The sequence below is a fragment of the Macaca fascicularis genome, chromosome 5 (assembly GCF_037993035.2).
Source record: "Macaca fascicularis isolate 582-1 chromosome 5, T2T-MFA8v1.1".
Taxonomy (NCBI): Eukaryota; Metazoa; Chordata; class Mammalia; order Primates; family Cercopithecidae; genus Macaca; species Macaca fascicularis.
In genome coordinates, this window is record NC_088379.1 from 139,649,711 (window position 1) to 139,676,568 (window position 26,858).

General features: G+C 32.2%; 1 long non-coding RNA gene across 1 annotated transcript; it reads left to right on the forward strand.

Moving 5' to 3' along the window:
• The first annotated feature begins 2,584 nt into the window (after positions 1–2,584).
• Positions 2,585–25,713, forward strand: LOC123573627 (uncharacterized). The gene is made up of 3 exons (XR_006698316.2): positions 2,585–2,652; positions 23,753–23,888; positions 24,689–25,713. It is a non-coding gene; the product is annotated as an uncharacterized lncRNA (long non-coding RNA).
• The last annotated feature ends 1,145 nt before the right edge of the window (positions 25,714–26,858 follow it).

A 26,858-nucleotide genomic window follows, 5' to 3' on the forward strand; every position in this document is an offset into this window, starting at 1 on the left:
GAACATGTTTTGGAAAATATTGTAGCCCTGTAACCCATGTAAAACAGTAATAGGATAAAGTTAACACCCAGAACATTTTCTTGTGCTTTCTTTTTTAAGGCCATTTTTATAGATTAAAAAGTACAAATGCAGTTTTGTTACATGGATGTATCACATAGTGGTGAAGTCTGGGCTTTTAGTATACCCATCACCCAAATATTTTACATTGCACCAAATAGATTGTCCAAGTTTGATTATTTTCTATATAGTTATTGCCATCTATAACAGAATGTCAATAACTATATTGCCATCTATAATAAATAATGAAAGTGACTAAACATCATAGTATTTCCAAAATGCTATCTGCAAAAGTACAGAACAAAGTATCTCTGCAAATGCAAGGAACAAAAGATGTGCACTAATGAGTTACATAAGAGATTTACAAATCGGCATAATTTTAAGTTTATAAGGTATTCACAACTTGATAATTCTTATCTCTGCATACAGATATACACATGGTCACACACCCACACACACAAACACACACACACACACACACACACACACACACACACACAGTGATATGCCTGTATTTGAGAGGTATTGGTTCCAGGACCCCACCAGATTACCAAAATCTGTGCATAATCAAGCCCACTCTGAAGTCAGCTTTGCAGAACCCACTTAAGGAAAAGTCAGTCCTCTATATTTGCAGAATGAAAAGCCGATGAGTACTGTATTTTCTATCTGCCTCTGTTTGCGGAGGAGGAACATCCAGTATAGAGTGGGCTGTATTTGTTGGAAAAAAAATAAAAAATTATAAGTGAACTCACACAGTTGAAACTCATGTTGTTCAAGGGTCACATATATATGTGTGTGTGTGTGCGTGTGTGTGTGCGTGTGTGTGTGTGTATATATGTATATATATACACACACATATTTGTATATGTGTATATATGTATATATATACACACATATTTGTATATGTGTATATATATACATGTATATATATAAATATATATATATGCATGTGTGTGTGTGTGTGTGTGTATATATATATCTTTTTTTTTCTTTAGTTTTTCCTCTTTGTTTTGCTTTTGTAAACATTCCGGTTTCACAAAAATAAGTATAAATTATTTTGTAAAAAAAATTTTTTTTGGTTTAGTGGGTATTTTTGTTTGTTTGTTTGTTTTCATTTAGTAAAAGGAAAAGAAGATGATTAAGGATCAAGGGAATGTAAGAGAGAGAGAGAGAAAGAGAGAGAGAGAGAGAGACTCTAAAGGACCCAAAAAGAAGCAGTTCGTGAAATTATACTTGGCAAAATTTTATTCATTTCTGTGGTAATGAAAATTTCAGTATTAAAAACAGAATTGCATCAAATATTATTAGTAGTTTTCTGGTTGTAATATTGGTAAAGATGATTAGTTAATATATAATGTTTTCTTTAATGCGATTTCATTTAACTTCAACTAAAATATTCTGTCAGTTAAACAAAATTTAAGTGGAAGCAATATTTGTGTATTGTTATACCCGGATATCTAAACAACAATATTTCCACATGATAATTAAAGTTTTGGGCCTGGTCTCCCGTGGGGTGAGTTTGTATTGACAGCATTTCTCCACACTTTAAAAGAAAAAAAAAAAAAAAAAAAAAAAGAATTAATGGGAGTAAGTGGAGCTTTGTTACATGGCTATATTGCCTAGTGGTGGAGTCTGGTTTTCCAGTGTATCCATCATGGGAATAATAACCCTTGTATTCAATACGTAATTTTTCAATCTTCTCTCCTCCCACCCTCACAGGTTTTGGAGGCTCTCATGTTTGTTATTCCACTCTGTATGTCCATCTGGACTCATTGTTTAGGTTCTACTTATGAGAGAGAACATGTAGCATTTGACTTTTTGTTTCTGAGTTATTTCACTTAGGATAGTGGCCTCCAGCTCCATCCATGGTGCTGCAATAGCTACTATTTTATTATTCTTTATGGCTGCATAGTATTAAATATATATATACACACACACATATACACACATATATATCTAAGAATAATACATATACACACACACATATACACACATATATATCTAAGAATAATATATATACACACACATGCATATGTGTGTGTGTGTGTGTGTGTGTGTGTGTGTATATATATATATTCCATTTTCTTTATCCAATTATCCATTGATAGATATTCAGGTTGATTTCATGACTTTGTTATGAATAGTGCTGAAATAAACAAACAAGTGCAGGTGGGTTTTTTTGTATATTGATTTCTTTTCCTTTGGGTGGATACCCAACAGTTGAATTACTAGATTAAATGGTAGTTCCATTTTTAGTTATTTGAGAAATCAAGAAATCTCCATACAGTTTTCCACAGAGGTGCTAATTAACATGTCCTTTTTCTGTCCAGAGAGGTTGTTCTGTGTGATATTTATAAGACTGGTTGTCAAGGCATCAGCCACTGTCAGGTATTCACCTATTTTATGCCAAATGCAAATGCTGCCAAATAAAAACAAAAAACTTTCTCATTTAGAATTCTTCCAGCTCCTCTGTGAAAGGGTGTTGCTGGGCAGCAAGTATTTTCTGTGGCAGGACTAGAGCCATATTGAATGATTTAGTCTCTTTCATAGATGGCTGCAGTATCAGTGGGAACACACAATAACAGAATCAACTGAGTAAGTACTGAAATGTTCTCTATAATAGCACACTAATAATAATTATGTAGCCTATAAAACTGACTTAATTTTCACAACATTCTGTGCTTGCTATGCAAATTCTTTGGGTAATTCTCAACTAGAATAAATGATTAGCTTCCTAAAGCACCTTTTGCATTTCATCTATTTTTATTTTTATCAGGGTGTGCTGGATTTTAAGTCTTTTGAAATTATGATAGGACACATTATATATATTTTTGTATGCAAACTTACTGTACAATATCTGGATGTGAAAAAGAATATAACTATAGACACTCTTGGCCAACTCTATCACAGTGAAGAAAGATCTGCGGCAAAGAGCAAATATGGTCTATTTTATAGCCTATCATCTGGATGCCTGAACTGTAGAGAACTCAAGGGAATAATTAAATTTCCATACCTTATGTGTACTGACCATTAAGGAAGATAATGCTATTCGTGGGCCAGTTAGAAAGACTTGGGCTTATGGCTCATTCCTTTGTAATTCTGATATTTAAATGAGTTGTAATTTGAAATTCATGAATTTAAAGTTTCCTCTTTTATTAAATGGATGTAGTGGATATTACACACAATATTAATAAGAGCAGAAAGGATGAGGTTTAGTAGTAAATCAAACTAATAATACATGCTGGAACTTACATCATTATACATTTTACATTCCATTTTTATTTTTAGCAGTTTATATTGCAAGTTTGAGACTATTTTATGTTAATTCTCAGAGGATATAAATATACCAAGAAAGCCTTCAGAATATTTTTTGAACAACATTAACTCTTTGGAATTCTTTAGTCAGTTTTATTGCAGTGTGTGTTAAAAGAAAATCTGTGGCTTGAAAATAAGAAACATCTCTAATAAAATAAAAGGTATTCAAAAGGTGACTGAAGATAAGGTAGAAAATGACTAGATAAACAAAACTAGGCAACTCAACTTATAAACCAGAAATTCAAAAACAATGTATTATATAGAAAATTGTATTTAAGGTTCTCTTTTCCAAAAGGGTCTTAACTAAAGTAAATCTATTAAGAACCTGGGCACAGTGCTTCTGGGCTCCCTAACGAGAACCCAGTAAGTCACATTTATACTTCACCTTAGTTAAACAGAGAATGGAAATACTATAGGTAATATTTATTCAGATACATTGGAAAGCATACTTATCAAATAATACATAAAATGACAATGGAATTTTACTTAATATTTCATTCTTACAGTTCATGCAATATACTGCTTAGTATTATTTTTATTGAATTTGTCGTATTTGTCATTCATGGTCTAGGACTTACTGCTTATTTCAGTGACACAGTATGTTCTCAATTAATGCTTTTGACTTTCAAAACTGAGTTCTAGAGTTAATATTTTGCTATAAATATATATAATTAGTTCCACTGGCCTATATTAAATATGATACATATGTTTTCTAAAATAATGTAAAAATTATAATTTAGAATAAATCTAAGAATAATCAAATATTTCTGTGAAATAATATTGTATAAAAAAGAATCAATATAATAAACAGCAATTTTTGATTAATAAGAGGAAAAATTTTATAAGCATCAAGTAAATAAAATGATAAAATAAAACATTAAGATTAAAAAGATGTATATTTTTATATCACAAATAATAAAAGTCCCCCAAGACATAATTATATAAAACTAAAGGCAAAAAATCAAAGCATAATCCTACTTTTCAAAATATGTTTTTCTCATTAAAAACAGAAAAGTGATTGAGTTATATGTTAACTATTTACTAGCATCCCCAGGTAAATGCATTGAGCAGCCTACAGAATTTTTCATGTTATTTATCCATGCTTATTCTTTAATATTTGACTTTTTCTAGTGCTATTTACATTTTCTTTATCTGTTTGTTCATTTGTACTGTTTTCCATTTATTCAGGAAATGCAAGTGGCTGAGCAAATCATAAAACATTGTTCACCCAATGTAACTAATGAATAAACGAGCTCATTGTAAATGTGAGCAGAGTTATTGTTTTCTACAAGATTCACAAATGTAAATAGTTGAAAAGGAAATTGAAACTGTAGCTGCTAAGTGAAGCATGTTCCTGCAGGTTTCCTTTTGTGATGCTATTCTAAGGTATCTCTATATCAATCAAGATACAAGTCCTGTTGAAATGTATTAGATATTATACTTCATGCAAAACATTGTTTTGTGGGTGTGTGGTAATAACTTTTGTTCCTTAAGGAGAATTCTAAAATACATTTATACGATAAAAGCATTGTCCCACTTGAAAACACTGCTGGATTCAAGGTGTTTCTGAAGTATCTTCAACAATTCTAAAATTTATAGGAAAGCAAGTGAAATGTCAGTAGAGTTGGAAGATGAGGAAACCAGTAAGAGTTCATGGGAGCACTAATTATTGCATTTACAGAAATTCGGTGCATCAGCAATCAAGAGCATTGATTGCCAACCATTTGAAGCTGCCTCATGTTGAAAAAATATCCTTCCTTATAATAGGAAATATAATACATATTCATATAAATGATTTGATGATTAATAAGAATGTTTATAAAACAGTTTTGACTAGCATTCTACTCTCCAGTATTTTGATACAACTGAAGACTTTAGTCTAATCAATATGATAAGAGTAAAATTGGTTCCACAGATTACAACTGCAAATTTAATTAATTGTCTAATAATTGGACAGCCTAATAAATAATTAATTGTCTAATAATTGGATAGATAGATAAAAGATATGACAATCTAATTCAATAATGAAACTAACCAGATAGATTGACATGGAAAGATGTCTTTGGGCTACTTTACAGCTTATGAGAATTTGTGTGTTAGAATGTAGCAGGGAAGATCACTATTGGAAACAAATGTAAGGATAAGGGATCTAGGTTTACTTCACTTTGTCACTAATCTGTGCAAGATATTGCTCACTTTGAATATGCATCTAGAGCATCATATTAACACTGGGTGCACATAGAGGATTTTCACATTGGAAACTCCCTTCCCTCTTATTGCAGAAAAATGCCAGGTATAAAACTTCTGTTTTAACTTCTTTTTCCCAGCTCCTAATGCAATTCACTTCAAAGAGGTAAATTTTATATAAAACCTCAGAGTCTTCGAATTTCAATTTTAGATTCATCTGTGGGTATTTGCTAAAACTGTGTGACAATAAATGCTAGTCGGCCCCATATGAGAGGCAGAATTAAAAAGCATCTTACAGTCTCTGATGATTAAATTAAAGCCTTTGATTAGGGACAAATGTGCTAGTTGTTTTAAAAGCCCTGGTAAAGTTGAGTTTATACATTTGAAATTAACACTTGTCTCGAATCCTGTTGATCTTCCAACCTTGTTTTTGCTAAATATGGGTCTATCTTCAAGTTAATGCATAATTTTATACTCTGTGGGCTTAAATTGAATTCCAAATGGCTTCAAAAGCTAAAATTAATTGCAAAAACGAAAAGAAGACACACATCAAAGATTCATTTTTAAAGTTGATATCTACATAGCATTTTATACCCATTTAAAACTGTTAGCTTATCCCTTATTTGGTCTCCCTAAACAATTAAAAACTTGATATACTGCAAATATGCATTTGTGAGAGAATATGATATGAGCTACTAAATCTCCCTAACTTGAATAATGTAAAATATAAATGTGTTCTGTATTTTATTATATTCACTTTTTACTCTTAAAGTTTACGTATTATAATCTCTTTTTACTCTTAAAGTTTACTCTTAAAGTTTACATGATTATTCTTACGAAGTACAAAATAAATCCAGATATTTTAAATCATGGCCCTTTTAAACATCCAGAACAAGAAAAAAAAGAAAGAAAGAAAGAAAAGAAATAGCTAAACCAAAGATATGTAATGTTTTATTGGTTGAATTACATATGAGATTTCATAATTTAAACATCTTAGCTATTACAATTTTTTTCATGAATGCATTATAAGAGCAGATGTTTATGAGTAGAAATGATTCTCTCATGAACCCTAGGAACAATAATAATCTATATTTATGGAGGAAGATTATACTTCTCCTTACCTTCCTCACAGGGTATAGATGTTTTTTTTCTTAAACAAGTAATTATATCTATCTTGATAAAAATATCCAGTAAGCTTAGTAAAGGATCTAGACATTTGGCTAAATGATTTTAAGAATTCATGTATAAGGAAATAGATAGTTGTAAATTCAAATATAGAATTAGATATTGTGAAGAAGTGATTTGGGGTTCACATTATTTATGGAAGTGTTTACTGCTTCTTTTCTATGTGAGGCCCAGTTATATAGAAATGTAATCCAGCAGAAAACACTGAATTCTATTAAACATTCAAAGGGAAATTGGCTCGAATCCTATTGACACTATTCTATATGATAGAAAAAGAGGGAATCCTCCTTAAATCATTCTATGAAGCTAATATCATCCTAATACCAAAATCAGGAAAAGACATAACAGAAAAAGAAAACCACAGATTGATATCCTTTATGAACAAAATGCAAAAATCCTCAATAAAATAATAGTGAACCAAATCAAACAGCATATCAAAAACATAATCAACCAGGATCAAATGGGTTGCATACCAGGGATACAGAGATGGTTTAACATATATAAGTCAATAAATGTGATAAAATGCATAAACAAAATGAAAAACAGAAATCACAGATCGTCTCAATAGATGAAGAAAAAGCATTTGATGAAATCTATCATCCCTTTATGATTAAAACCCTCAGCAAAATTGGCATAGAAGGGACATACCTTAAAGTAATAAAATCCATCTATGACAAATCCACAGACAAAATCATACTGAACACGGAAAAGTTGAAAACATTCCCCCTGAGATCTGGAACAAGAGAAGGATGCCCATTTTCACCACTTTTATTCAACATAGTACTGGAAGTCCTAGCCAGAGTAATCAGACAAGAGAAAGAAATAAAGGGTATCTAAATCAGTAAAGAGGAGGCCATACCATTGCTGTTTGTTGATGATATGATTGTATATCTAGAAAACCCTACAAACCAACTCAAAAAGTTCAGCTCCTAAAACTGTTAAATGAATTCAGCAAAGTTCCAATATACAAAATTAATATATACAAACTAGTAGCTCTCTTATACAACAACAGTGACCAAACTGAGAATCAAAGCAAGAACTCAACCTCTTTCACAATAGCGGTCAAAAAATTAAATGCTTAGAATTATACCTAACTAAGAATGTGAAAAACCTCTGCAAGAAAATCTACAAGACACTGCTGAAAGAAATCACAGACAACACAAATAAATGGAAACACATGCCATGCTCATGGATGGGTAAAATCAATATTGTGAAAATGACCATATAGTGAAAAGCAATCTACAAATTGAATGCAATCCCCATCAAAATGCCAACATCATTCTTTACAGAACTAGAAAAACATCCTAAAATTCATATGCCACCAATAAATAATCCACATAGCCGAAGCAAGAATAAGTGAAAACCAGCACATGTGGAGGCATCACATTACACAATTACCTGACTTCAAACTATACTAAAAGTCCACAGTCACCAAAACAGCATGGTACTGGTATTAAAGTAGGCACATAGATCAATGGAACAGAATAGAGAAACTAGAAATAAAGCCAAATACTTACAGCCAACTGATTTTTGACACAGCAAACAAAAACATAAAGTGGGCGAAACATACCCTACTCAGTAAATTGGGCTGGGATAATTGGCAAGACACATGTAGAAGAATGATACTGGTCCTCACCTTTTACCCTAACAAAAATCAACTCAAGGTAGATCAAAGAGTTAAATCCAATACTTGAAACCATAATGATTCTAGAAGATAACATCGGAAAAAAATCCTTCTAGACACTGGCTAAGCAAAGATTTCATGATCAAGAACCCAAAGCAAATGCAACAAAAACAAAGATAAATAGATGGAACTTAGTTAAACTAAAAAGCTTCTGCCCGGCAACATAAATAATCAGCAGAGTTAACAGAGCATCCACAGAGATGAAGAAAATCCTTGCAATCTATAATCCAACAAAGAACTAATATCCAGAATCTACAAAGAACTCAAACAAATCAACAAGAAAGAAACAAACGATCCCATCAAAAAGTGGACTAAGGACATGAATAGACAATTCTCAATGGAAGATATACAAATGGCCAACAAGCATGTAGAAAAATTCTGAACATCATGCATTTTCAGGAAATTCAAATTAAAACCACAATTTGGTACCACCTAATTCCTGCAACAATGGCTAATATGGTTTGTCTGTATCCCCACCCAAATCTCATCTTGAATTCCCATGAGCTGTGGTAGGGACCCAGTGGTGGGTAATTGAATCATGGGGGCAAGTCTTTCCCATGCTGTTCTCATGATAGTGAATAAGTCTCACCAGATCTGATGGTTTTAAAACTGAGAATTTTTCTGCACATCTCTTTTTTTGCCTGCTGCCATCCACCTTAGATGTGACTTGCCCCTCCTTGCCTTCCACTATTATTAGGAGGCTTCCCCAGTCAGATGGAACTGTGAGTTCTCCATTAACAGTGAATTCTATCCTCTTTCCTTTGTAAATTGCCCAGTCTTGGGTATGACTTTATCAGCAGTGTGAAAACAGACTAATACAATTGCTATAATCGAAAAATCAAAAAATAATAGATATTGACATGGATGCAGTGAAAAGGGAAAAATTCTACACTGCTGGTGGAAATGTTATCTAGTACAACCACTATGAAAAACAGTGGAAATTCCTTAAAGAACTAAAAGTAGATCTACCATTTGATCCAGCAATCCCACTACGAGGTATCTATCCAGAGGAAAAGAAGTGATTATATAAAAAAGATACTTGCACACGCATGTTTATAGTAGCACAATTTGCAATTGCAAAAATATAGAACCAGCCTAAATGCCCACCAATCAACAAGTGGATCATGAAAATGTGGTATATATATATATATTCAATGGACTCCTACTCAGTCATAAAAAGGAACAAAATAATGGCATTTGCAGCAACCCGGAAGAAAATTATTCTGAATAAAGTAACTCAGGAATGGAAAGCCAAACATGGTTTGTTCTCACTCATATGTGGGAGCTAAGCTATGAGGACACAACGGCATAACAATGGCACATTGGACTTTGGGGACTTAGGGAAAAAGGTGGGGATGGTGAGGGACAAAAGAGTTCACTTTGAGTACAGTGTAAGCTGCTTGGGTGATGGTTGCACCAAAATCTCAGAAATCACCATTAAAGAACTTATTCATGTAACCAAACACCACCTATTCCCCATAAACCTATTAAAATGAAAAAAAATAAAATAAAAATTTAAAAAAGAGTACAGAGAGGAAGATAAAGCCTCTGAAACACAGCCTAGTTTCCAGCAAACACTAATAAGAACTCAAAGGACTGACTTACCTCAATTTCTTTACTAAATCACATATCCAGTTTTCAGGTTCCTATCACAAACAAATAATGGATGAGAAGTATAATGGATGAGAATTTCCCAAAAGTAATTACAGATGCCAAATTTAATGGTGAAAAATTTGATGCTTTCTTTGTAAGTTCAAGGCAGAGACGTCTCTTCTCTCCACTCTCATTTAACATCATACTGGAAGTCTTAGCTAATGCGATGAGACAATGTAATAAAAGGTGTACACATTTTTAAAAAGGTATACACATTCAAAAGGAAGAAACAAAATTTTGTTTAATAGATTACATGATTGTCTATTTTAAAAGTCCCAATGAATCAACTAAAAATCTTGTGAAAAAATCTACATTATATGATTCCAACAGGCAGTGCAATGCAGTTTCTGGAAGGATTTGCAGACAAGAACTCAGTCCCAACACTCCTTTCTGACCCAGCCATGCTTATGTGCCCACCTGTATTTATAGGCTAGGCACCTTTTATTCCAAGACCTTCTCTTCATGAGCCTTGAAGACACTTGCTTTACCTGATTCAATGCTTTCATCTTCCTAGTTGTACCCTTCCGCCACATCTTTCCATCACTCCCTCCATAAAATGGTAGAAACTATAGATCTCCCTCCATAAAATGGCAGAAACTGTTTGCCTCCCTCAACAGTGAGAAAATTCATACTCCCTGCACCAGCTTCTTGGACCTATCTTACCCTTGATCTGTGCCATTCCATGGGGAAAATGGAACATTGAAAGGGTTGTCACCTTTTTTTGGACCTTTGTTTACACTATTACAGGAAGTAAATAAAGACTTCACAGTTACTTTCAGTTGGCTTGTCCTAATAAATAACCTTCACACACGGCAGCACTCTAACAAATTTGCACAGTGAGCAGGCTGGGTAAATTCAGCACAATAATTTTCTGGAGAAGCAAAAAACCTGACGATGACACAGGACACTTTTGAGAGGTGCTACCTGAATTCAAGGAGCATTCTCTGGGAGGTGTTAGAGAATCATTTTCAAGAGTCTGAGGGCCCCACAATGCACTTCATTAACCCTGCTAATGGGCCTTGAGAAGTGCTAGTGAACATAATGGGACACTCCTGGAGAATGTTAAGAGACTCTTTACATAGCTGCTCAGTTTTGATGAGGACCATTGATCCTTCTCTTTAGCCCCTGACTCCTCAGCCGAGTTTGTCTACTGTGTCAAATTAGACATCAAGCAAGTCCTAAGAAAGCTAGGGAAGCAATACTCTACCTACTGGTCATGGTTCCAGCAACAAAACCCAAAATTGTTAAAGATCTTGTGAGTTGAGTTGCTCCCAATGACTACTGTTGGCTTTTGCAGGTCCCTCATACTAGTGGCAGCCCGTGACACAGAAAGTCACTGAGACTTGTGCGTTTAATGAGATGAGTATGGCACCTTTTGAAATTGCTTTGCCAAAGAGTCAGGAGATATCCTAGAGACTTGGTTATTTTATCTTCACAATGAATTATCCTCACAATCTTTGACGCCAGGATAGAGAGGAAACAACAATTGCTCTAGTTTTGGGTCGGAGGGTGCCAAAACTAATACCCTTACCCAGGCCTGGCAATGAGTGTGTCCCTTCAGGCTTCTACAAACCTTCATTGGTATGGCCTCTTCTACTGAATCTATTATTGATATACATCTATTATCCACCTTCACCCCTATTCACCCACACCCTCAATCTCTCATGGAAATTGCTACAGTTAGAGCAAGAATGTTAAGGACTGGGAACTTACCCAACTATTGACTCCACCACAAAGGAAGACCAAAACCACAAATAGATAGCCACACATCAAATAAAATATCTAGGGGAGAACACTCAAATTCAGCAAGGAATTGATAGAGACCGTCTGAGGCATACAGACTCTGTATTACAGCATAGAGAGGGAAACAAAGGACCTGGCTAAGATCGGCTCTGAATTAAGAGGGACTCTGTTTATGGGAAACAGGTAAACTGGAGATCTTCAGCAGTTCACAATCCTACCACAGAAGCCTACCATTCTTGCTACAGGAGAATAGCTATAGACAACTATATGCTCCAAAATTGGAAAACAAAAGAAATGGACAAATTCCTGGACACATACAACCTACTAAAATCGAACCAAGAAAAAATAAAAAAATCCAAACAGACCAATAACCAGTAACAAGATTTAATCAGTAATAAAAAGAACAACAACAACATAAAAGCCCAGTACTGAATGGCGTTAGTGCTGAATTCTACCAGACTTTAAAGAAGAGCTAACACCAATTACCTCAGACTATTCCAAAATATTGGAAGCGAGATAATTCTTCCTAACTTATTATATGAGGCCAGAATTACCCAGATGCCAAAACCTGACAAGGACATAACTAAAAAAAAAAAAAACACACACAAAAAAACTACAAATCAATATCCTTGATGAACATAGGTGCAAAAATTCTCAAAAAAACACTAGCAAACTGAATTCACTGGCAATTCCACTCCTAGACATCAGATTAAGTCAAGATAAAATATGTGCAAAGTTTTTTCTACAATAAATATATTTAGAATTGATTTACTTATGATAGACAAGAACAGAAAATAACCTACATTCCCATCAATAGATTAATGGATAGTCAAACAAAGATACAGTGATCTAAATCAGATTGTTAGCTACCTGGAGGTTAGTGGTTAATAAGACTGTGAGAAAAAAAAAAAAAACTTCCCAGGGTTTCTTCACAAAATGTTTGCTATGTTTTAGGTACTAGTTACATGTGTTTCTTGTTTCTGAAAATCTTTGAATGATAGGCTTAAAATATACGCATTTTCTGCATGTGAATTATATGTTAATGAAGCTTATTTAGAATAAAATGAATAAAGAAGTAAAACAAAGGAGACTGAATATAAAAAAGCTAAAAATAGACAATACGAAGGGATTAAAACATAGTCTATAGAATAAAAGAGAGAAATTTACCTTTTAAATTTTAAATCTATTAACATAAATCTTAATTAGAACTTCATTAAAAATTTATTTTTATTTCTTTTTGGTGCTAGGGCTCTTATTAGAGTATATCCTTTTAAAGTATAGTTTTTAATCTCTGTCATTTCCAAGTTGTATACATCTTTATAAAATGGAAGTTATCTCCAGAGTCTTTATAATCCAGTGCTGTGCTTTCAGGTAGGACTACAAACTGAGCCACTACAACAGATGGTTGTCTGCCTTATTCTTACTGATGTTCAGAGAAAAAATATATATACATTCCCTTGGTAGTGAATTTTTTGTGTTTGAACAACCCTTAATGTCAGTAAGTTGTTTCTTACATCTAGCCTGAATCTCCCTATCTCAAACATAAGTTTCACATGCTTTTGTTTTATTCTCAGCGGACCAAGAGAACAGATGGTCAGTATCTTCCTTTGAAACACTGTTCATACACTATAAGACAGTTGCTAACAAGACCCTTTATTTGATCTTAAATTTAATTATTTCAATTCACATAATGGAAGTGATGGAAGTTATCTCAAGTTCATCTAAGTCTAATACTCAAAGAGTATGGCATAGAATTTCATCCGGTAAGATTTTTCTATTAGTATAAAGTTTTGTTAGCAAATAAGTTAAAAATGTCTGATAACTTATCCCTTTCTTGGAGATTCAGAAACTCATTTCTATATTAATAGCTCACAGAAAGTAAATAACAAAGTAAGTTCATTTCAGTTTACTTGCCCCGATATTTTCAAATGTTCTCTTCACTGCAACTCACTAATTAATACTTAGTAATACAGAACACTATTTGCACAATGGCATTCTGAATTTTATATTATACTGCTTCAAATACTAAAGTATCTCAAAGCAATGATAATTACATAGTTATTTAAACATTTAAAAACCTACATATCTGAGAGATATCCTGCTTTATATATTTAAGCATCCTGTTAAGAACAGCCAGAAAATAATGACAAATAAGTAAAAAATAATATATGTAAATCTTCAGAAAACTACATTCACAAAGAGAACACAATCTCTTGAACATAATAAGAAAAAAAACAAGGCACAAGGAAAAACAATTTGTTTCCAAAAATCAATAACAAAAATAGACAATGCAAAGAAAGATACTCACAGGAAATAAATATAACATTAATTGTAAAAAAAAAAAAATCTAATTTCAATGCAATCTAAATATTTCAGAAATTGTATTTCTCTTAAAGAAAATTGGGTGAAATGGACACTTAAAAAAATTCCAATATAAATTACAAAACTCTAAAATCTGAAATTAAGAGTTTTATGAGTGGTTTTCAGAGTAGATTAAACCCAACTAGAGAGGAAGTTAGTAAACTATATGAGAAGTCAAAGGAAAATATCTCCACTGAAGTTTGGAAAGAAGAAATGATGAAACATTTGGATAAAGAACTAAGAAATATAAAATGTTTAAAATATCTAATATTAATGCAATTAGAGTTCCCAAAGGAGAAGACAGAATGTAGGCAGGAGTAAATTTGAAAAGATAACAAATAAGAACATTTCAAAATGAATGAAACATATTAGATAAGTATCTAAAGAACCACTATAAAATCTAGCAGCATTAAAACACACACACACACACACACACACACAAAATTGTATCATACCTTTTAAACTCAAATAGAGATATGGATTTTTAAAGCAGCCACAGCAAAAAGGAGTCATTATGTGCAAAGAAATAAAAATTAAAATAGCAGCTAACTTGTCAATGGGAGAAATGGAAGCCAACAAAAAATGCCATGTCATATGAAAATCTTCTAAGGAAGTAACTGCTAATATAGACTCAATATCCAGTTGCAATGTATTTCAAAAAAGAATACTTTTCAAGAAAAAAAATTAAACAGCGAGAAAGTATTCAACAGTAGTTATAAGCAATTCTTCAAACTAAAGAAATGATTCCACTTAGAAGGCTTATGATCCAGGAAGAAATTGTAAGAAAAGGTAAAATGAGGAGAGTGGTAAACATGGTAGAATACCTTACTGATAACTGACTGTATAGAAAGATGCCATATTGAGAGGCCAAATCATACAGGAAATTAATACATAAAATAGCAACATATATTGGCAATATGTTAATTAATCTATACCTTGTTCATAAAGTGAAGTACCATTTTATATAATATTTTAATAAATCAGCAAAGTCTATTGAAATATTTTGGGTAAACACATATAATAGTAAAATAATATTTAATTAACAAGTTAATGGTGAGGAGTATAAAATAACATTTAAAAATAATACAAGAAAGCTGGAGAAAAGAAAATAATAGAGAATATATCTCTATATTTTCTTATTGTACATTAAATATGTGATGTGTACATATGCACAAAATACATTGTATATGCATAGGTATAGGGGTATATAGAGATATAGTTATATAGACTAAACACTGTAATAGAAATATATAAACCAAGGATTAATTTAAAATAACTTTATATTTCAATGAACAAATTAAATAGGTGGATACACAAAATTTAAAATGAAGAGACTGGAATAGAAACACTAATAAAAAGCAAACTTGCATTTTATATTGTTAATATACTGATGAAGCCTTACAAATTATTTTGGATTAATAGGGATATGGTCTGATAAAAATGTGAGTTAAATAAGAGAGAAAATAATTTGAAATTTGTATGCAACTAATAACATAGCTTCTAACTATAAAAAGCAAAATTTATGAACTTAAAGGAGAAATAGAAAAATCCAGAAATAATCACCTCTTTCAGTGAATAATATAAAAAGCATACAATAAAGTTTAGTAATTATATGGCAAACATTAGGAAAAAATAAATTAAATTTTTGTATGTTTATTTTCAAGGGCACACAGTATTTTCTATAATAATCAATTTCTGGGACACAAAGGAGGTATTAAACATTAAAATTAATTTAAATCATTTATTGCATATTATATGGACTAATAATTTAAAAATAAGAAAGCTAAAAATATTCCTCTATACTTTGAAATGACATAATGCATTTCTCAATAACCTTTGAGTCAAAAGAGAAATAAAGCAAGTGAGAAAATATTTGAACTTAATAAAAATAGTACAGAGTAAACATTTTAAATGATGCCAACACTGTACTTAGAAATAATTTACAGCATTAATTATATGTATTAGAGAAAAGTAGAAATTCCATCATTTAAGCATCTGTTCCAAAAAGTTATGAAAAAAACACAAACCACTCCAACAAAGTGAAGAGTAATTGGGCAGAAAAAAAATAATAATACAGAAGTAAAAAAGACAGTAAACATATTCAATAAAGCATAATAATGATTATTTGAAAAGATTAAAACTATTAATTAAATACCTTATGAGATTTAATAGAAATACAAAATGATATTAAAGCAATTCAAATATTATTAAAAACTACTAAATATATTTTGCATGTTTTTCCTAGCAAGTACAAAAATGTAAATAAAATAGACCTATTCCAAAAATAGCTAAACATTTAACATTAGCACAAAAACTATAAGCTGAATAATTTTTGTTACAGTAAATAAATTAACTCTCATATTAATAGACTTTGAACAGGAAAAACTAATAGAAACCTAAAGGGCCCATTTATGAATTTCATCAACACTTATGGAAAAAACAATAGCAATATTCTACAAAATGTTTCCAAATAACAGAAAAATATTGAACACTTTTCAGTTTTATGTATAAGACCTGCACTACCTTGAAAACAAAATCTATTGAGAACATTGGGAAATTTTAAATTTACCCAATCTCCTTTTTTTTTTTTTTTCAGACAGTCTCACTCTGTTGCCCAGGCTGGAGTGCAGTGGCACAATCTTGGCTCACTGTAACCTCTGTCTCCTAGGTTCAAGCAATTCTCCTGCCTCAGCCTCCCGAGTAGCTGGGATTACAATGTGCCACCACACCCAGCTAATTTTTGTATTTTTAGTAGAGATGGGATTTCACTATGTTGGCCAGGCTGGTCTCAAACTCCCGACCTCACTTGATTTGCCCGCCTTGGCCTCCCAAAGTGCTGGGATTACAGTCATGAGCCACTGTGCCTGGCCCCAACTTCGTTTTTAAAACATAGATTCAAATAATTCAAAATGAGGAAGTAGCAAGCAATATTTAATACCAATGAGACCAACAGAATAATGAGAACAATAATATGATTATGTTAACTAATGTAAAAAAAGTAATACAATTCAATGACTAAACAAAAAAAAATGAAAAACAAAGAATAAGTAAAAGGAACTCCTAGAAGCAGCTTCTTTGATTAATGAAGTGGGTCTCTAAATCATCTCAGTCATCATCACACTTAACGTGTGATTTTGAAAGCATACTATTCTATTTATAACATGATTCTAAATATATTAGACAAGTACAGCAAGAAAAATATATATGTACACATGAAGTAGATGAAAAGCTCATTGTTTACAAAATCTTTGGTTATGTATATAGAATATTTTAAAATACAGATCACTTATGACTTTTTTAATTTTCCTAATTTTATCATTTGTCCCCTTTTAATGGGGTGTTAATTTTTTCTTAGAAGTCTAAAATACTTGAACTGCATATTCTATTTCATAAGCATTATAATATTTATGTTTTCATTTCCCATCTGATGAACAATTTTTTTTGAGAGAGAGGGTCTCTCTCTCTTGCCCAGGCTGCAGCACAGTGGCATGATCTCCGCTCACTTCAGCCTTGATCTCCCCAGGCTCAGGTGATCTTCTCACCTCAGCCTCCCAAGTAGCTGGGACCACAGGCATGTGCCACCATACCAGGCTAATTTTTTATATTTCTTGTGGAGAGGGGGTTCACTACATTGCCCAGTTTGGTCTCAAACTCCTGGGCTCAAGCGATTTGCCCACCTCAGCCTCCCAAATTTCTAGGATTAAAGGCATGTGAGCCACTCTACCCAGCCTGAGCAATTATTTTTTAAGCAAAGTTTCCTATAAAAAATGAAGTTGAGATAAATGTTCTATATAGAAGCAACATTTTTCTAGTTTTATATATATATATATATATATATATATATATATCTCCTCTCTCTCTCACTCTTTACATATACATGTGTGTATACACACATACACATATAAAATTGCTTCTTTTCTCATACATAAATATTTACGTATATGCACCACTTTGTTTTATATACCCAAATTGCCTTCTAAAAGCAATTAAATAACTTACACTTTTATCAGTAAGCATCCCCATATCTTTGCCAGCACTTGATATTGTTAGACCTTTCAAATTGTTGCCTTTTTCAGTGGATCAAAAATGTCCAATCTTGGTAGTTTTGTGTTATATTTCTAATTCCTATCTATGTTAATTTGGTATTGTAGAAGTATATGGACTATTAAGGTTTACTTTTCTGTAATTTCCTTTTTATTTTTATTGGCAATTATATTAGTCAGGGTTCCAACAGGAAACAGTAAACTTAAATGAAGTAACTGAGAAGAATTTATAGAAGGGACACTTTATAAAGATGTGGGCCATATTAAGGCAAATCAAGTGTTGAAGCACCCTGGGACTAAAATCCTCAGGGAGCTATTAATACCAGCAGACCTGAAGAAGAAAGTAATACCTAGGACATGAAATACAGAGCCATCGTAGATGTCTACCTCACAGAAACTGTAACTTTTGTATAGGAATGCAGTTAATACAAGGTGTGCAAAGAGGTAGGCAGCCAGGAAAATAAATGCCTTGCCTTCCTCTTTTCACATCTTCCAATCACCTACTGATTTCCTCTCACTGGCCAAGTTCAAACATGAATGTAGAAGGCAAGGGGGTACCTTGATGCAGTCTACAAACTACAGTTTTCCAGGTTATGGAGAATGCTAGAAAAGTATGGAAAATGGACACAAAAAAAGCAAATGAAAAATATTCTGCCATCTCTTGTTTTTTTTTTTTTTTGTTTGGTCTTTCTTTTTTTTTAATTAAAAAATAATTGGCCAGGCATGGGTGGCTCATGCCTGTAATCCCAGCATTTTAGGAGGCTAAGGTGGGCGAATTGCTTGAGCCCAGGAGCTCAAGATCAGCCTGGGCCACATGAAGAAACCCCATCTCTACAAAAAATGCAAAAATTAGCTTGGCCTGGTGCCATGCGCCTATAGTCCCAGCTACTCCACAGGCTGAAGCGACAGGATCACTTGAGCCCAGTAGGCAGAGGTTGCAGTGAGTCAAGATCACACCACTGCCATTCAGCCTGGATGATAGAGTAATATCTTGTCTCAAAAAAAAAAAAAAAAAAAGTATAGAAACGTCTTGTGTGATATATTTCAAATGTCTTCTCTCATTCTGCATTGTTATCTCCTTTTGAATGGAGCCAAACTGTTACTAACTACATTTTAAATTTCATGTATGCAGGGAACTTTGTATTATTAACTGTTAAAATCTTAGAACTTGAAAAAATTCCTGGCATATAACACTTGTATCAATAATTGTTGAATAAATTCATAAATGAATAGTTTTCTTTAGGCTTTCTGTTGTTTATGTGTTATTTTCTGATTTTTCCCAATGATGAATCACTGAGATATTTTTCCTGTATTTTCATCCAAAAATTTAAATATTTTCTTATTTATGTGTAAATACATCTAAAATTTTTTACGATATGATAGGAATCTAGTTGGTATATACATGTATTTATATATGCTATCTATGGGTGTGTGTATATATATATGTATTTATATGTGATAGATGAATAGATATTCACCATGCATCGCAATTTACTGATTTGTAATTCCTCTTCTATCATATATGTGTATATAATATGTGACATATGGCAAATTACCGTATGTATTTATGTATCTATATCTGGCCTCTTCTCTCTCTCACTGATCTACAGTTTATCCCTTTGTCAAAAATATATTCTCAGTTCTATAATAAGTTTCTCTCCCTGGTTAGATATCTTCTATTTTTGCTCTTTTAAAATTGCCTAAGTCTTTTTCGAAATTGAAAAATTGAATCCTTTTTCAATTTCTAAAAAAAACTCTTGTTCATTTGTTAATAATATTGGCACTGGATTAATATATTAACTGTAAGAAAATGGCCAGCTTTACATTTTTTATTTCCCCTAATGATAGATGTTCTTTTGTTCTTTAATAATACTTTGTAAGTTTTTATATAATGATCTTGCACAAATTGGGTTATATTTATTCTTAGGAACCTACAAAATCTTTTACTAGACATTATACTTTATACTAAAATTCACAAGCCTCTCAACTAACATCAGAAACAATATGAGTATGTACATTGCTATTTATACTATTCAATATTATACTGAATGTCTTAGTCACTGAAGTTAGGCAACAGACAGACTTAAGTGTCGTATAGATTTGAAAGGAGATTCAAAAATTGCAGTTGTTTCTAGGTAATGCAAATATATAGAAACTTCAACATAATTTGTAAACTGGTTTAACAAGATTGTTGAATACAGATATATAACAACAATTAATAGTATGCCATTATAGAAATGACAACCAATTACCTCCAATGTGCTTTTTAATTTTGTTATTACTTTTTGGGGGGCTGGAAGGTGTATACAATCACTTTTAATGGAATTTTTGCTCCATTACATAAATACTATTTGGTCAGCTCAAATGTGTCAGGTAACATAGTAGATCTATTTCTGTTAAATGTCATTCTCTTGTTGGTTTATATTTGTGCTTTTAATTTCAATTTTTCTATTTATAACTTTTTCCACTTTTTTTTATAGAATCATGTTATACTATTATAAAACATATTGAATTTACTGTAGTGCATAGACCTATTTTTTTACTCTGACCCTTCAGGGAAATCTCTTCATTTTCTTATTGTTTTGCTTTCTCAATATTATTTGTGAGTGGTTTATTTTCACCCTTAGTCATCATAAAACAAAGACATTTCAACCTTGAAAAAATGCTTAGCATCATATAGGATGTCTATGTTGCCAAGGTCTTATCTCTTATCCATATCTGTGCTAGATTAATAATCTTTTGAGATGTTCACACAAAAGCAGGCTGATATGTATAACTTTTCTTTCTTAACATCTAGCAAACATCTCGTTTATGTAGCTTTTTCATGGTGAGACAAAGTGTAATCCTAGCTCCTCTGTCTGTCTCAATGAAAAACATATCACATACATAAAAAGTATATATAAATCATTTTGGTTTTCTTTAAGTACTTTAAATTTTTGAAATTACAATAAATCCAATTTGTAATGTAGCCTTTCCTGTGTCCTCATTTGACTTGTTTTAACCTAGGAATTTAGTTATTACATCTTAAAAGTTTTGGGGACAAATTGTTTTCAGAGTTTATAGTTAAGAGTTCACAGTCTTCTACTCAGATGACAGATAGAGTAAAGGTATGGCATTTGAGGTTAAAAAAAAAAAAAAAAAAAAAAGAGAGAGAGAGAGAGGATCATTTTATCTAATTTCTATGGCACAGTGTGAAGGAATGAATGTTTGCGTCCCTACAAGATTTAGATGTGGCCAGATGCAATGACTCATACCTGTGATCCTAGCACTTTGGGAGGCCCAGGTGGGAGGACAGCTTCAGCTCAAGGGTTACAGACCTGTCTGGTTACCATAGTGAGACCTCATAGCCACAAAAAGTTAAAAATGTAGCTGGGTGTGGTAGCTTATGCCTGGGGTCACATCTGCTGTGGAGGCTGAGGTGGAAGGATGGCTTGAGCCTAGAAGTATGTGAGGCTTCAGTGAGCTGGGATGGTGCCACTGCACTCTATCCTGGGCGACAGAGCAAGATCCTGTCTCAAAACAAAAGAAAAAATGTACATGTTGAAGTTCTATTCCCCAATATGATGGCATTAGAAGTTGGAGCCTTTGAGAGGTGATTAAGTGATAAGGATAGAGCCTTCATAAATAAGAATCTTACTCAGGAGACCCCAGAGAACTCCTTACTCTCTTTCTGCCAACTGAGGACACAGAAAGATGATGATCATCTAAAACAAGCAGTCCCTCCCCAGACACTGAATCTTCTGTAGCCCTCATCATGAACTTCCTTGCATTCAGAACTGTAAGAAATAACTGTTTGCTGTTTAACCCACACTGTTTATGGTATCATTGTTTTTAGTAGTCTAAACAGACTAAAACAGGCAGTTCTTCTTACTTTTCATTGGCATAGAATAGAGGATTTTCGTTGTTTATTTTTCAGTGTAATTATGGAAAATATGTTCCAGATACTGGAAATTAATTGTTTACTAGTTCTTTTCAAAGACATCATATGAAAATTTCATATTTTTATTTGAATTATATTTATTTTAGTGGAATATGAGAAAGGTTATACACAGGCTGCCATTTATGGGTCATACTAAATTTATAATCCTGCAGATTGATTTAATATTTAAATGTTCAACACAGTTAGAATAAAGTCTTAAGTATAGGAGAGATTCTCTGAATGGATATTTAGAATTTCTCTCCTCTGGAATTCTCTCTCAGATTTGATTTTCAGATCAGGCACTGGCAGTTGTGGCAAATACCCAATCTAAGACTCACATTGCATAGTGAGTGATAGAAATAGATAAAGACTGACACAGAGAACAGGGGCAAGTGACAGAGATGAATACCAAGGGTAATTCGCATGGATATAAACTATTCATTCTAACATAATAAGAGAAGATAGAAGAAATAAAGCTATCTTACTCTACCTGGATTTATGTACTTAATCATTCTAAGCGCATGCCAGTGTATCTCTCTCTAAAAACACAGTTGTTAAAATGATTAAAAGTTATATTTAAAAAAACAGAAGTCAAACAGATACTCTTCTAATTAGTGATTTTTTTCTCTTTGATGTGTGGATGAACAGTTATCTTGCTTAAGAAAGCCTTAGAGGCCGGGCGCGGTGGCTCAAGTCTGTAATCCCAGCACTTTGGGAGGCCGAGACGGGCGGATCACGAGGTCAGGAGATCAAGACCATCCTGGCTAACACAGTGAAACCCCGTCTCTACTAAAAATACAAAAACTTAGCCGGGCGAGGTGGCAGGCGCCTGTAGTCCCAGCTACTCGGGAGGCTGAGGCAGGAGAATGGCGTGAACCCGGGAGGCGGAGCTTGCAGTGAGCTGAGATCCTGCCACTGCACTCCAGCCTGGGTGACAGAGCGAGACTCCGTCTCAAAAAAAAAAAAAAAAAAAAAAAAGAAAGCCTTAGAAGCATATATCACATATGATTTTAAAATGGATCTGTTTGACATTTTAGCCAGCAATAATGAAAGTTTTTATATTTTGTGTCTTAGCTATAGAGACAAACTGTTGCTAGAGTAAAAAAAAAAAAAAAAAAAAAAAAAAAAAAAAAGAAATATTGTATATTCTTACTCTTTTTAAAAAGCCCATAGGAATTAACTAAATGAATTTCTAAAATATGAGATATACATAAATGAAAACAATTATGCAATAAACTTTATTTGCAGAGTAAAGTTGTTGATATATTATCCAAGGTGTATGACTGAAAGAATGTAAGTTTACAAAAATGCATTTTTTTCTTTGAGTACACTACATCCCATCAAAAGAATGAATAGGAGGTTACTTAGCATTAGCCTCACATTGATCAAAAGGCTTACATTTTATGTTTTGGCTTTTATGTTTGCTTTTGGGAACTAAGCACTATGTTAGATTATTTATAAACTCATTTTTGAAAGCACAATTCTTCATTAGGACCATGCTTAATGGAAAGCATCTAATACTTTTATGATTATTATTTTGGCTGTGAAGTTACTTGTAGCTTCAACTTAAGTATGTGCCTGTGAAAGTTGTTGTATTTTCCTCAGATCCATCCAGATGCTTATAAAGGACCAAACAAAACAAGACCATTGAGGTTATACATTGATGAGCCACATCAGATGGAAAAAACATCACAGAATGCCTGATTCTATCTCTCTATTTTTTATAAAAAATCTAGAAGAGGTTAGTAAGTAACTTATTCTGTTAGTTGTTGAAAATAGATATATGTATGATTTTTAAAATTGTATTTCTACAGTAGAGAATTTTTTATTCACATTTAGATGGATTATTTGCAATCTTATTTATATATAAATTTATTAATAAATGTATCATGTAATTCTTAGAAATTTTATGTAACTGTAAACTATCTATTTACTTGTATTTTGAAATTGTGCTACCCTTCATTTTAGAACATTTCAGTATATTAAATTATGGCTTCAAATGCGATTTACGTTAAGTTAAAAATTACATATAAAGATAAGTAAAGAAAAAGCACTCATTTGGTGAACTATATTAACATTCTTGTTTATCAAGTAAATAGAATAACCACTTTCTAATATAATGGACACTGATTGCTATTTTCTAATTAACAATGATAATAACAATAGATATGAATGTCAATAGCTGTAATATTTGGAACATATTTGACCATTGGTTAACAAAGGTTGTTTTATAAATTGTGCAGACTAAAACCAGCATCATTTATTAATTTTTTAAGGAAAATATTTCAATGCTTTTTTTATATATTTTATTGTGTAAGTAACTGCATACACTGGAATCATACTCTATTGAATATAGATCTAGTAAATTGTAAACTCTTTAAATGTTCCTTTTTGCTGTATAGATGTTTATTTCTAATCCTTAAATCATTTGATATGTTTAGAATATTTTATTTCTTAAACATTTAAATTCAGAATGCTAAATTTCTGTTTTTATTTTAAAGAACAAATATTTTTAAATGAATATTTAAAAATATCCTACAGGGCCGGGCGCGGTGGCTCAAGAATGTAATCCCAGCACTTTGGGAGGCCGAGACGGGCGGATCACGAGTTCAGGAGATCGAGACCATGCTGGCTAACCCGGTGAAACCCCGTCTCTACTAAAAAATACAAAAAACTAGCCGGGCGGCACTAGCCCGGCGAGGTGGCGGGCGCCTGTAGTCCCAGCTACTCCGTAGGCTGAGGCAGGAGAATGGCGTGAACCCGGGAGGCGGAGCTTGCAGCGAGCTGAGATCCGGCCACTGCACCCCAGCCTGGGCGACAGAGTGAGACTCCGCCTCAAAAAAAATAAAATAAAATAAAGCCTACAGTACTAATAAATAAGAGAAAAAAATAACGTATATTTTTAAAACTACTAAAAGTTAGCTTACATTTGACTAATTATTAAATGACAATGCTTCAGCATTTTAATAAATTTATTAATATACTACTTACGGTTATTATCTTAATGGTTGAATATCTAAATGCAACTTCTATATTTTAACTTAACAGAATTCTCTACTCACAATCATCAAATAATATCACACATGTAAATACTGCCTTAATGTTTTTAAATTCTTTTAGAATTTTGCTGATCTCATTTTGGCCTATTTCAAAACATCCATAAACCTAGTTTACACACTAATTATAATTTTGGAAAATAAAACATAAACATAATATTAATCAGTAACTGTTCCAAACTTTTTCTTTGTTTATTGACACTTTTAGGTATCTATCACTATATCTTTTTTATGTTTTAGAATGATAAGAAACCTAATTAAGATCATTTAGAAAATTTAACAAAGTTTTAATATAGTCATAGAATTACTTGGCCTGCTTATACTAATAAAGTCATTATATTCCAAAAATTATAACACACAGTATTTCTTTCACTGTTCATTTTGATTAACCAAATTATAACTTGTATAAAATGACTGAAATCCTTTCAGGGGAATATTTTTATCTTTAATGAAAGTTTTTTTAAGCTTCCAACAAAAGTATTGCTTATTAAAATTTTATAAGATAAAAAATTTATCTGCATTGTTTTTGAATCATTACTTTCAAATAATTGTCAGCAATAAACTGTTAACATAGATTCATTCTCAGAATGAATTTGCAAACTAATTTTGTTTCCAATAGATAACTGCCTCTCTCCTCAAGTGCACTATCAAACGAAACCATTATTTCATTGCTTCATTACTTTCATAACACAATGTTTGTTTATGATATTTTAAAAAATTATGACATAATGTTGGAACAGATTATTTTAAACAGAGAATAATGTAGATTTTAGCAGTATATTTACTGCTATTCCTGTAACAAGTCTTGCAAGAGATTTAAAATCATTTCATTTTTTAGCTACCATTAATTTAAAAAATGAGTGATGTCTCTTTAAGATGATATGAATATAGACTACTTTTTTCTATTTTCTTTATTATATTATTTATTAGATCTTTTGTACTTGTCTAAGGGGATATAGCTTAAACATAAAAGTCAAATTGGGAGATAAAACAATATTTTACTTTAATACAAAAATCATTTGGTATCCTACTTAAAATTTAAATGTCATTATAGATTATTTCAATAGCATTTTAGATTCTTGTTAGGGGCATGTGTGTGTGTGTGTGTTTGTGTGTGCGTGTGTGTGTGTGAATGCCCTCTCTAGCTGATTACTGGGTAGACTTCCTCTGTCTTTTTATTTTGGACACTGTATATTATGACCTCATGTAATGTTTTAATGAACTAATTTTACATAGTTTTCTTAAATTTTTATTAGGTCATCAGGATACAGTAACTATATCAAGAAGAGAAGAGAAAATCAATAGCATGTGTTGATGCATACATATATCTGAGTACACAGATGTAGTCTCAGGGAGAGGAGAGAGAGAGAGAGAGAGAGAGAGGAAGTTGTTCAAGTTCTATGAAATCAACATATGTTTGATCAAGATGTTTACCCTGAACATCTTGAATTATAAAAAATAATTTAGTGATCTATATCACTGTCAACATAACTACATTGTAGAGAGAAATGTAGTCCATGACTGTCTGTGAATGCTTAGCCTTGAGGAAAAAGCTGAGAATCAGTACATATTTTGCCACGAAGTTGTAAAATTTTTGCATTTTGCTAGCCCTATTGCCTGAGTTCATCAGGGAATTTAGATAGTAGGACATAATT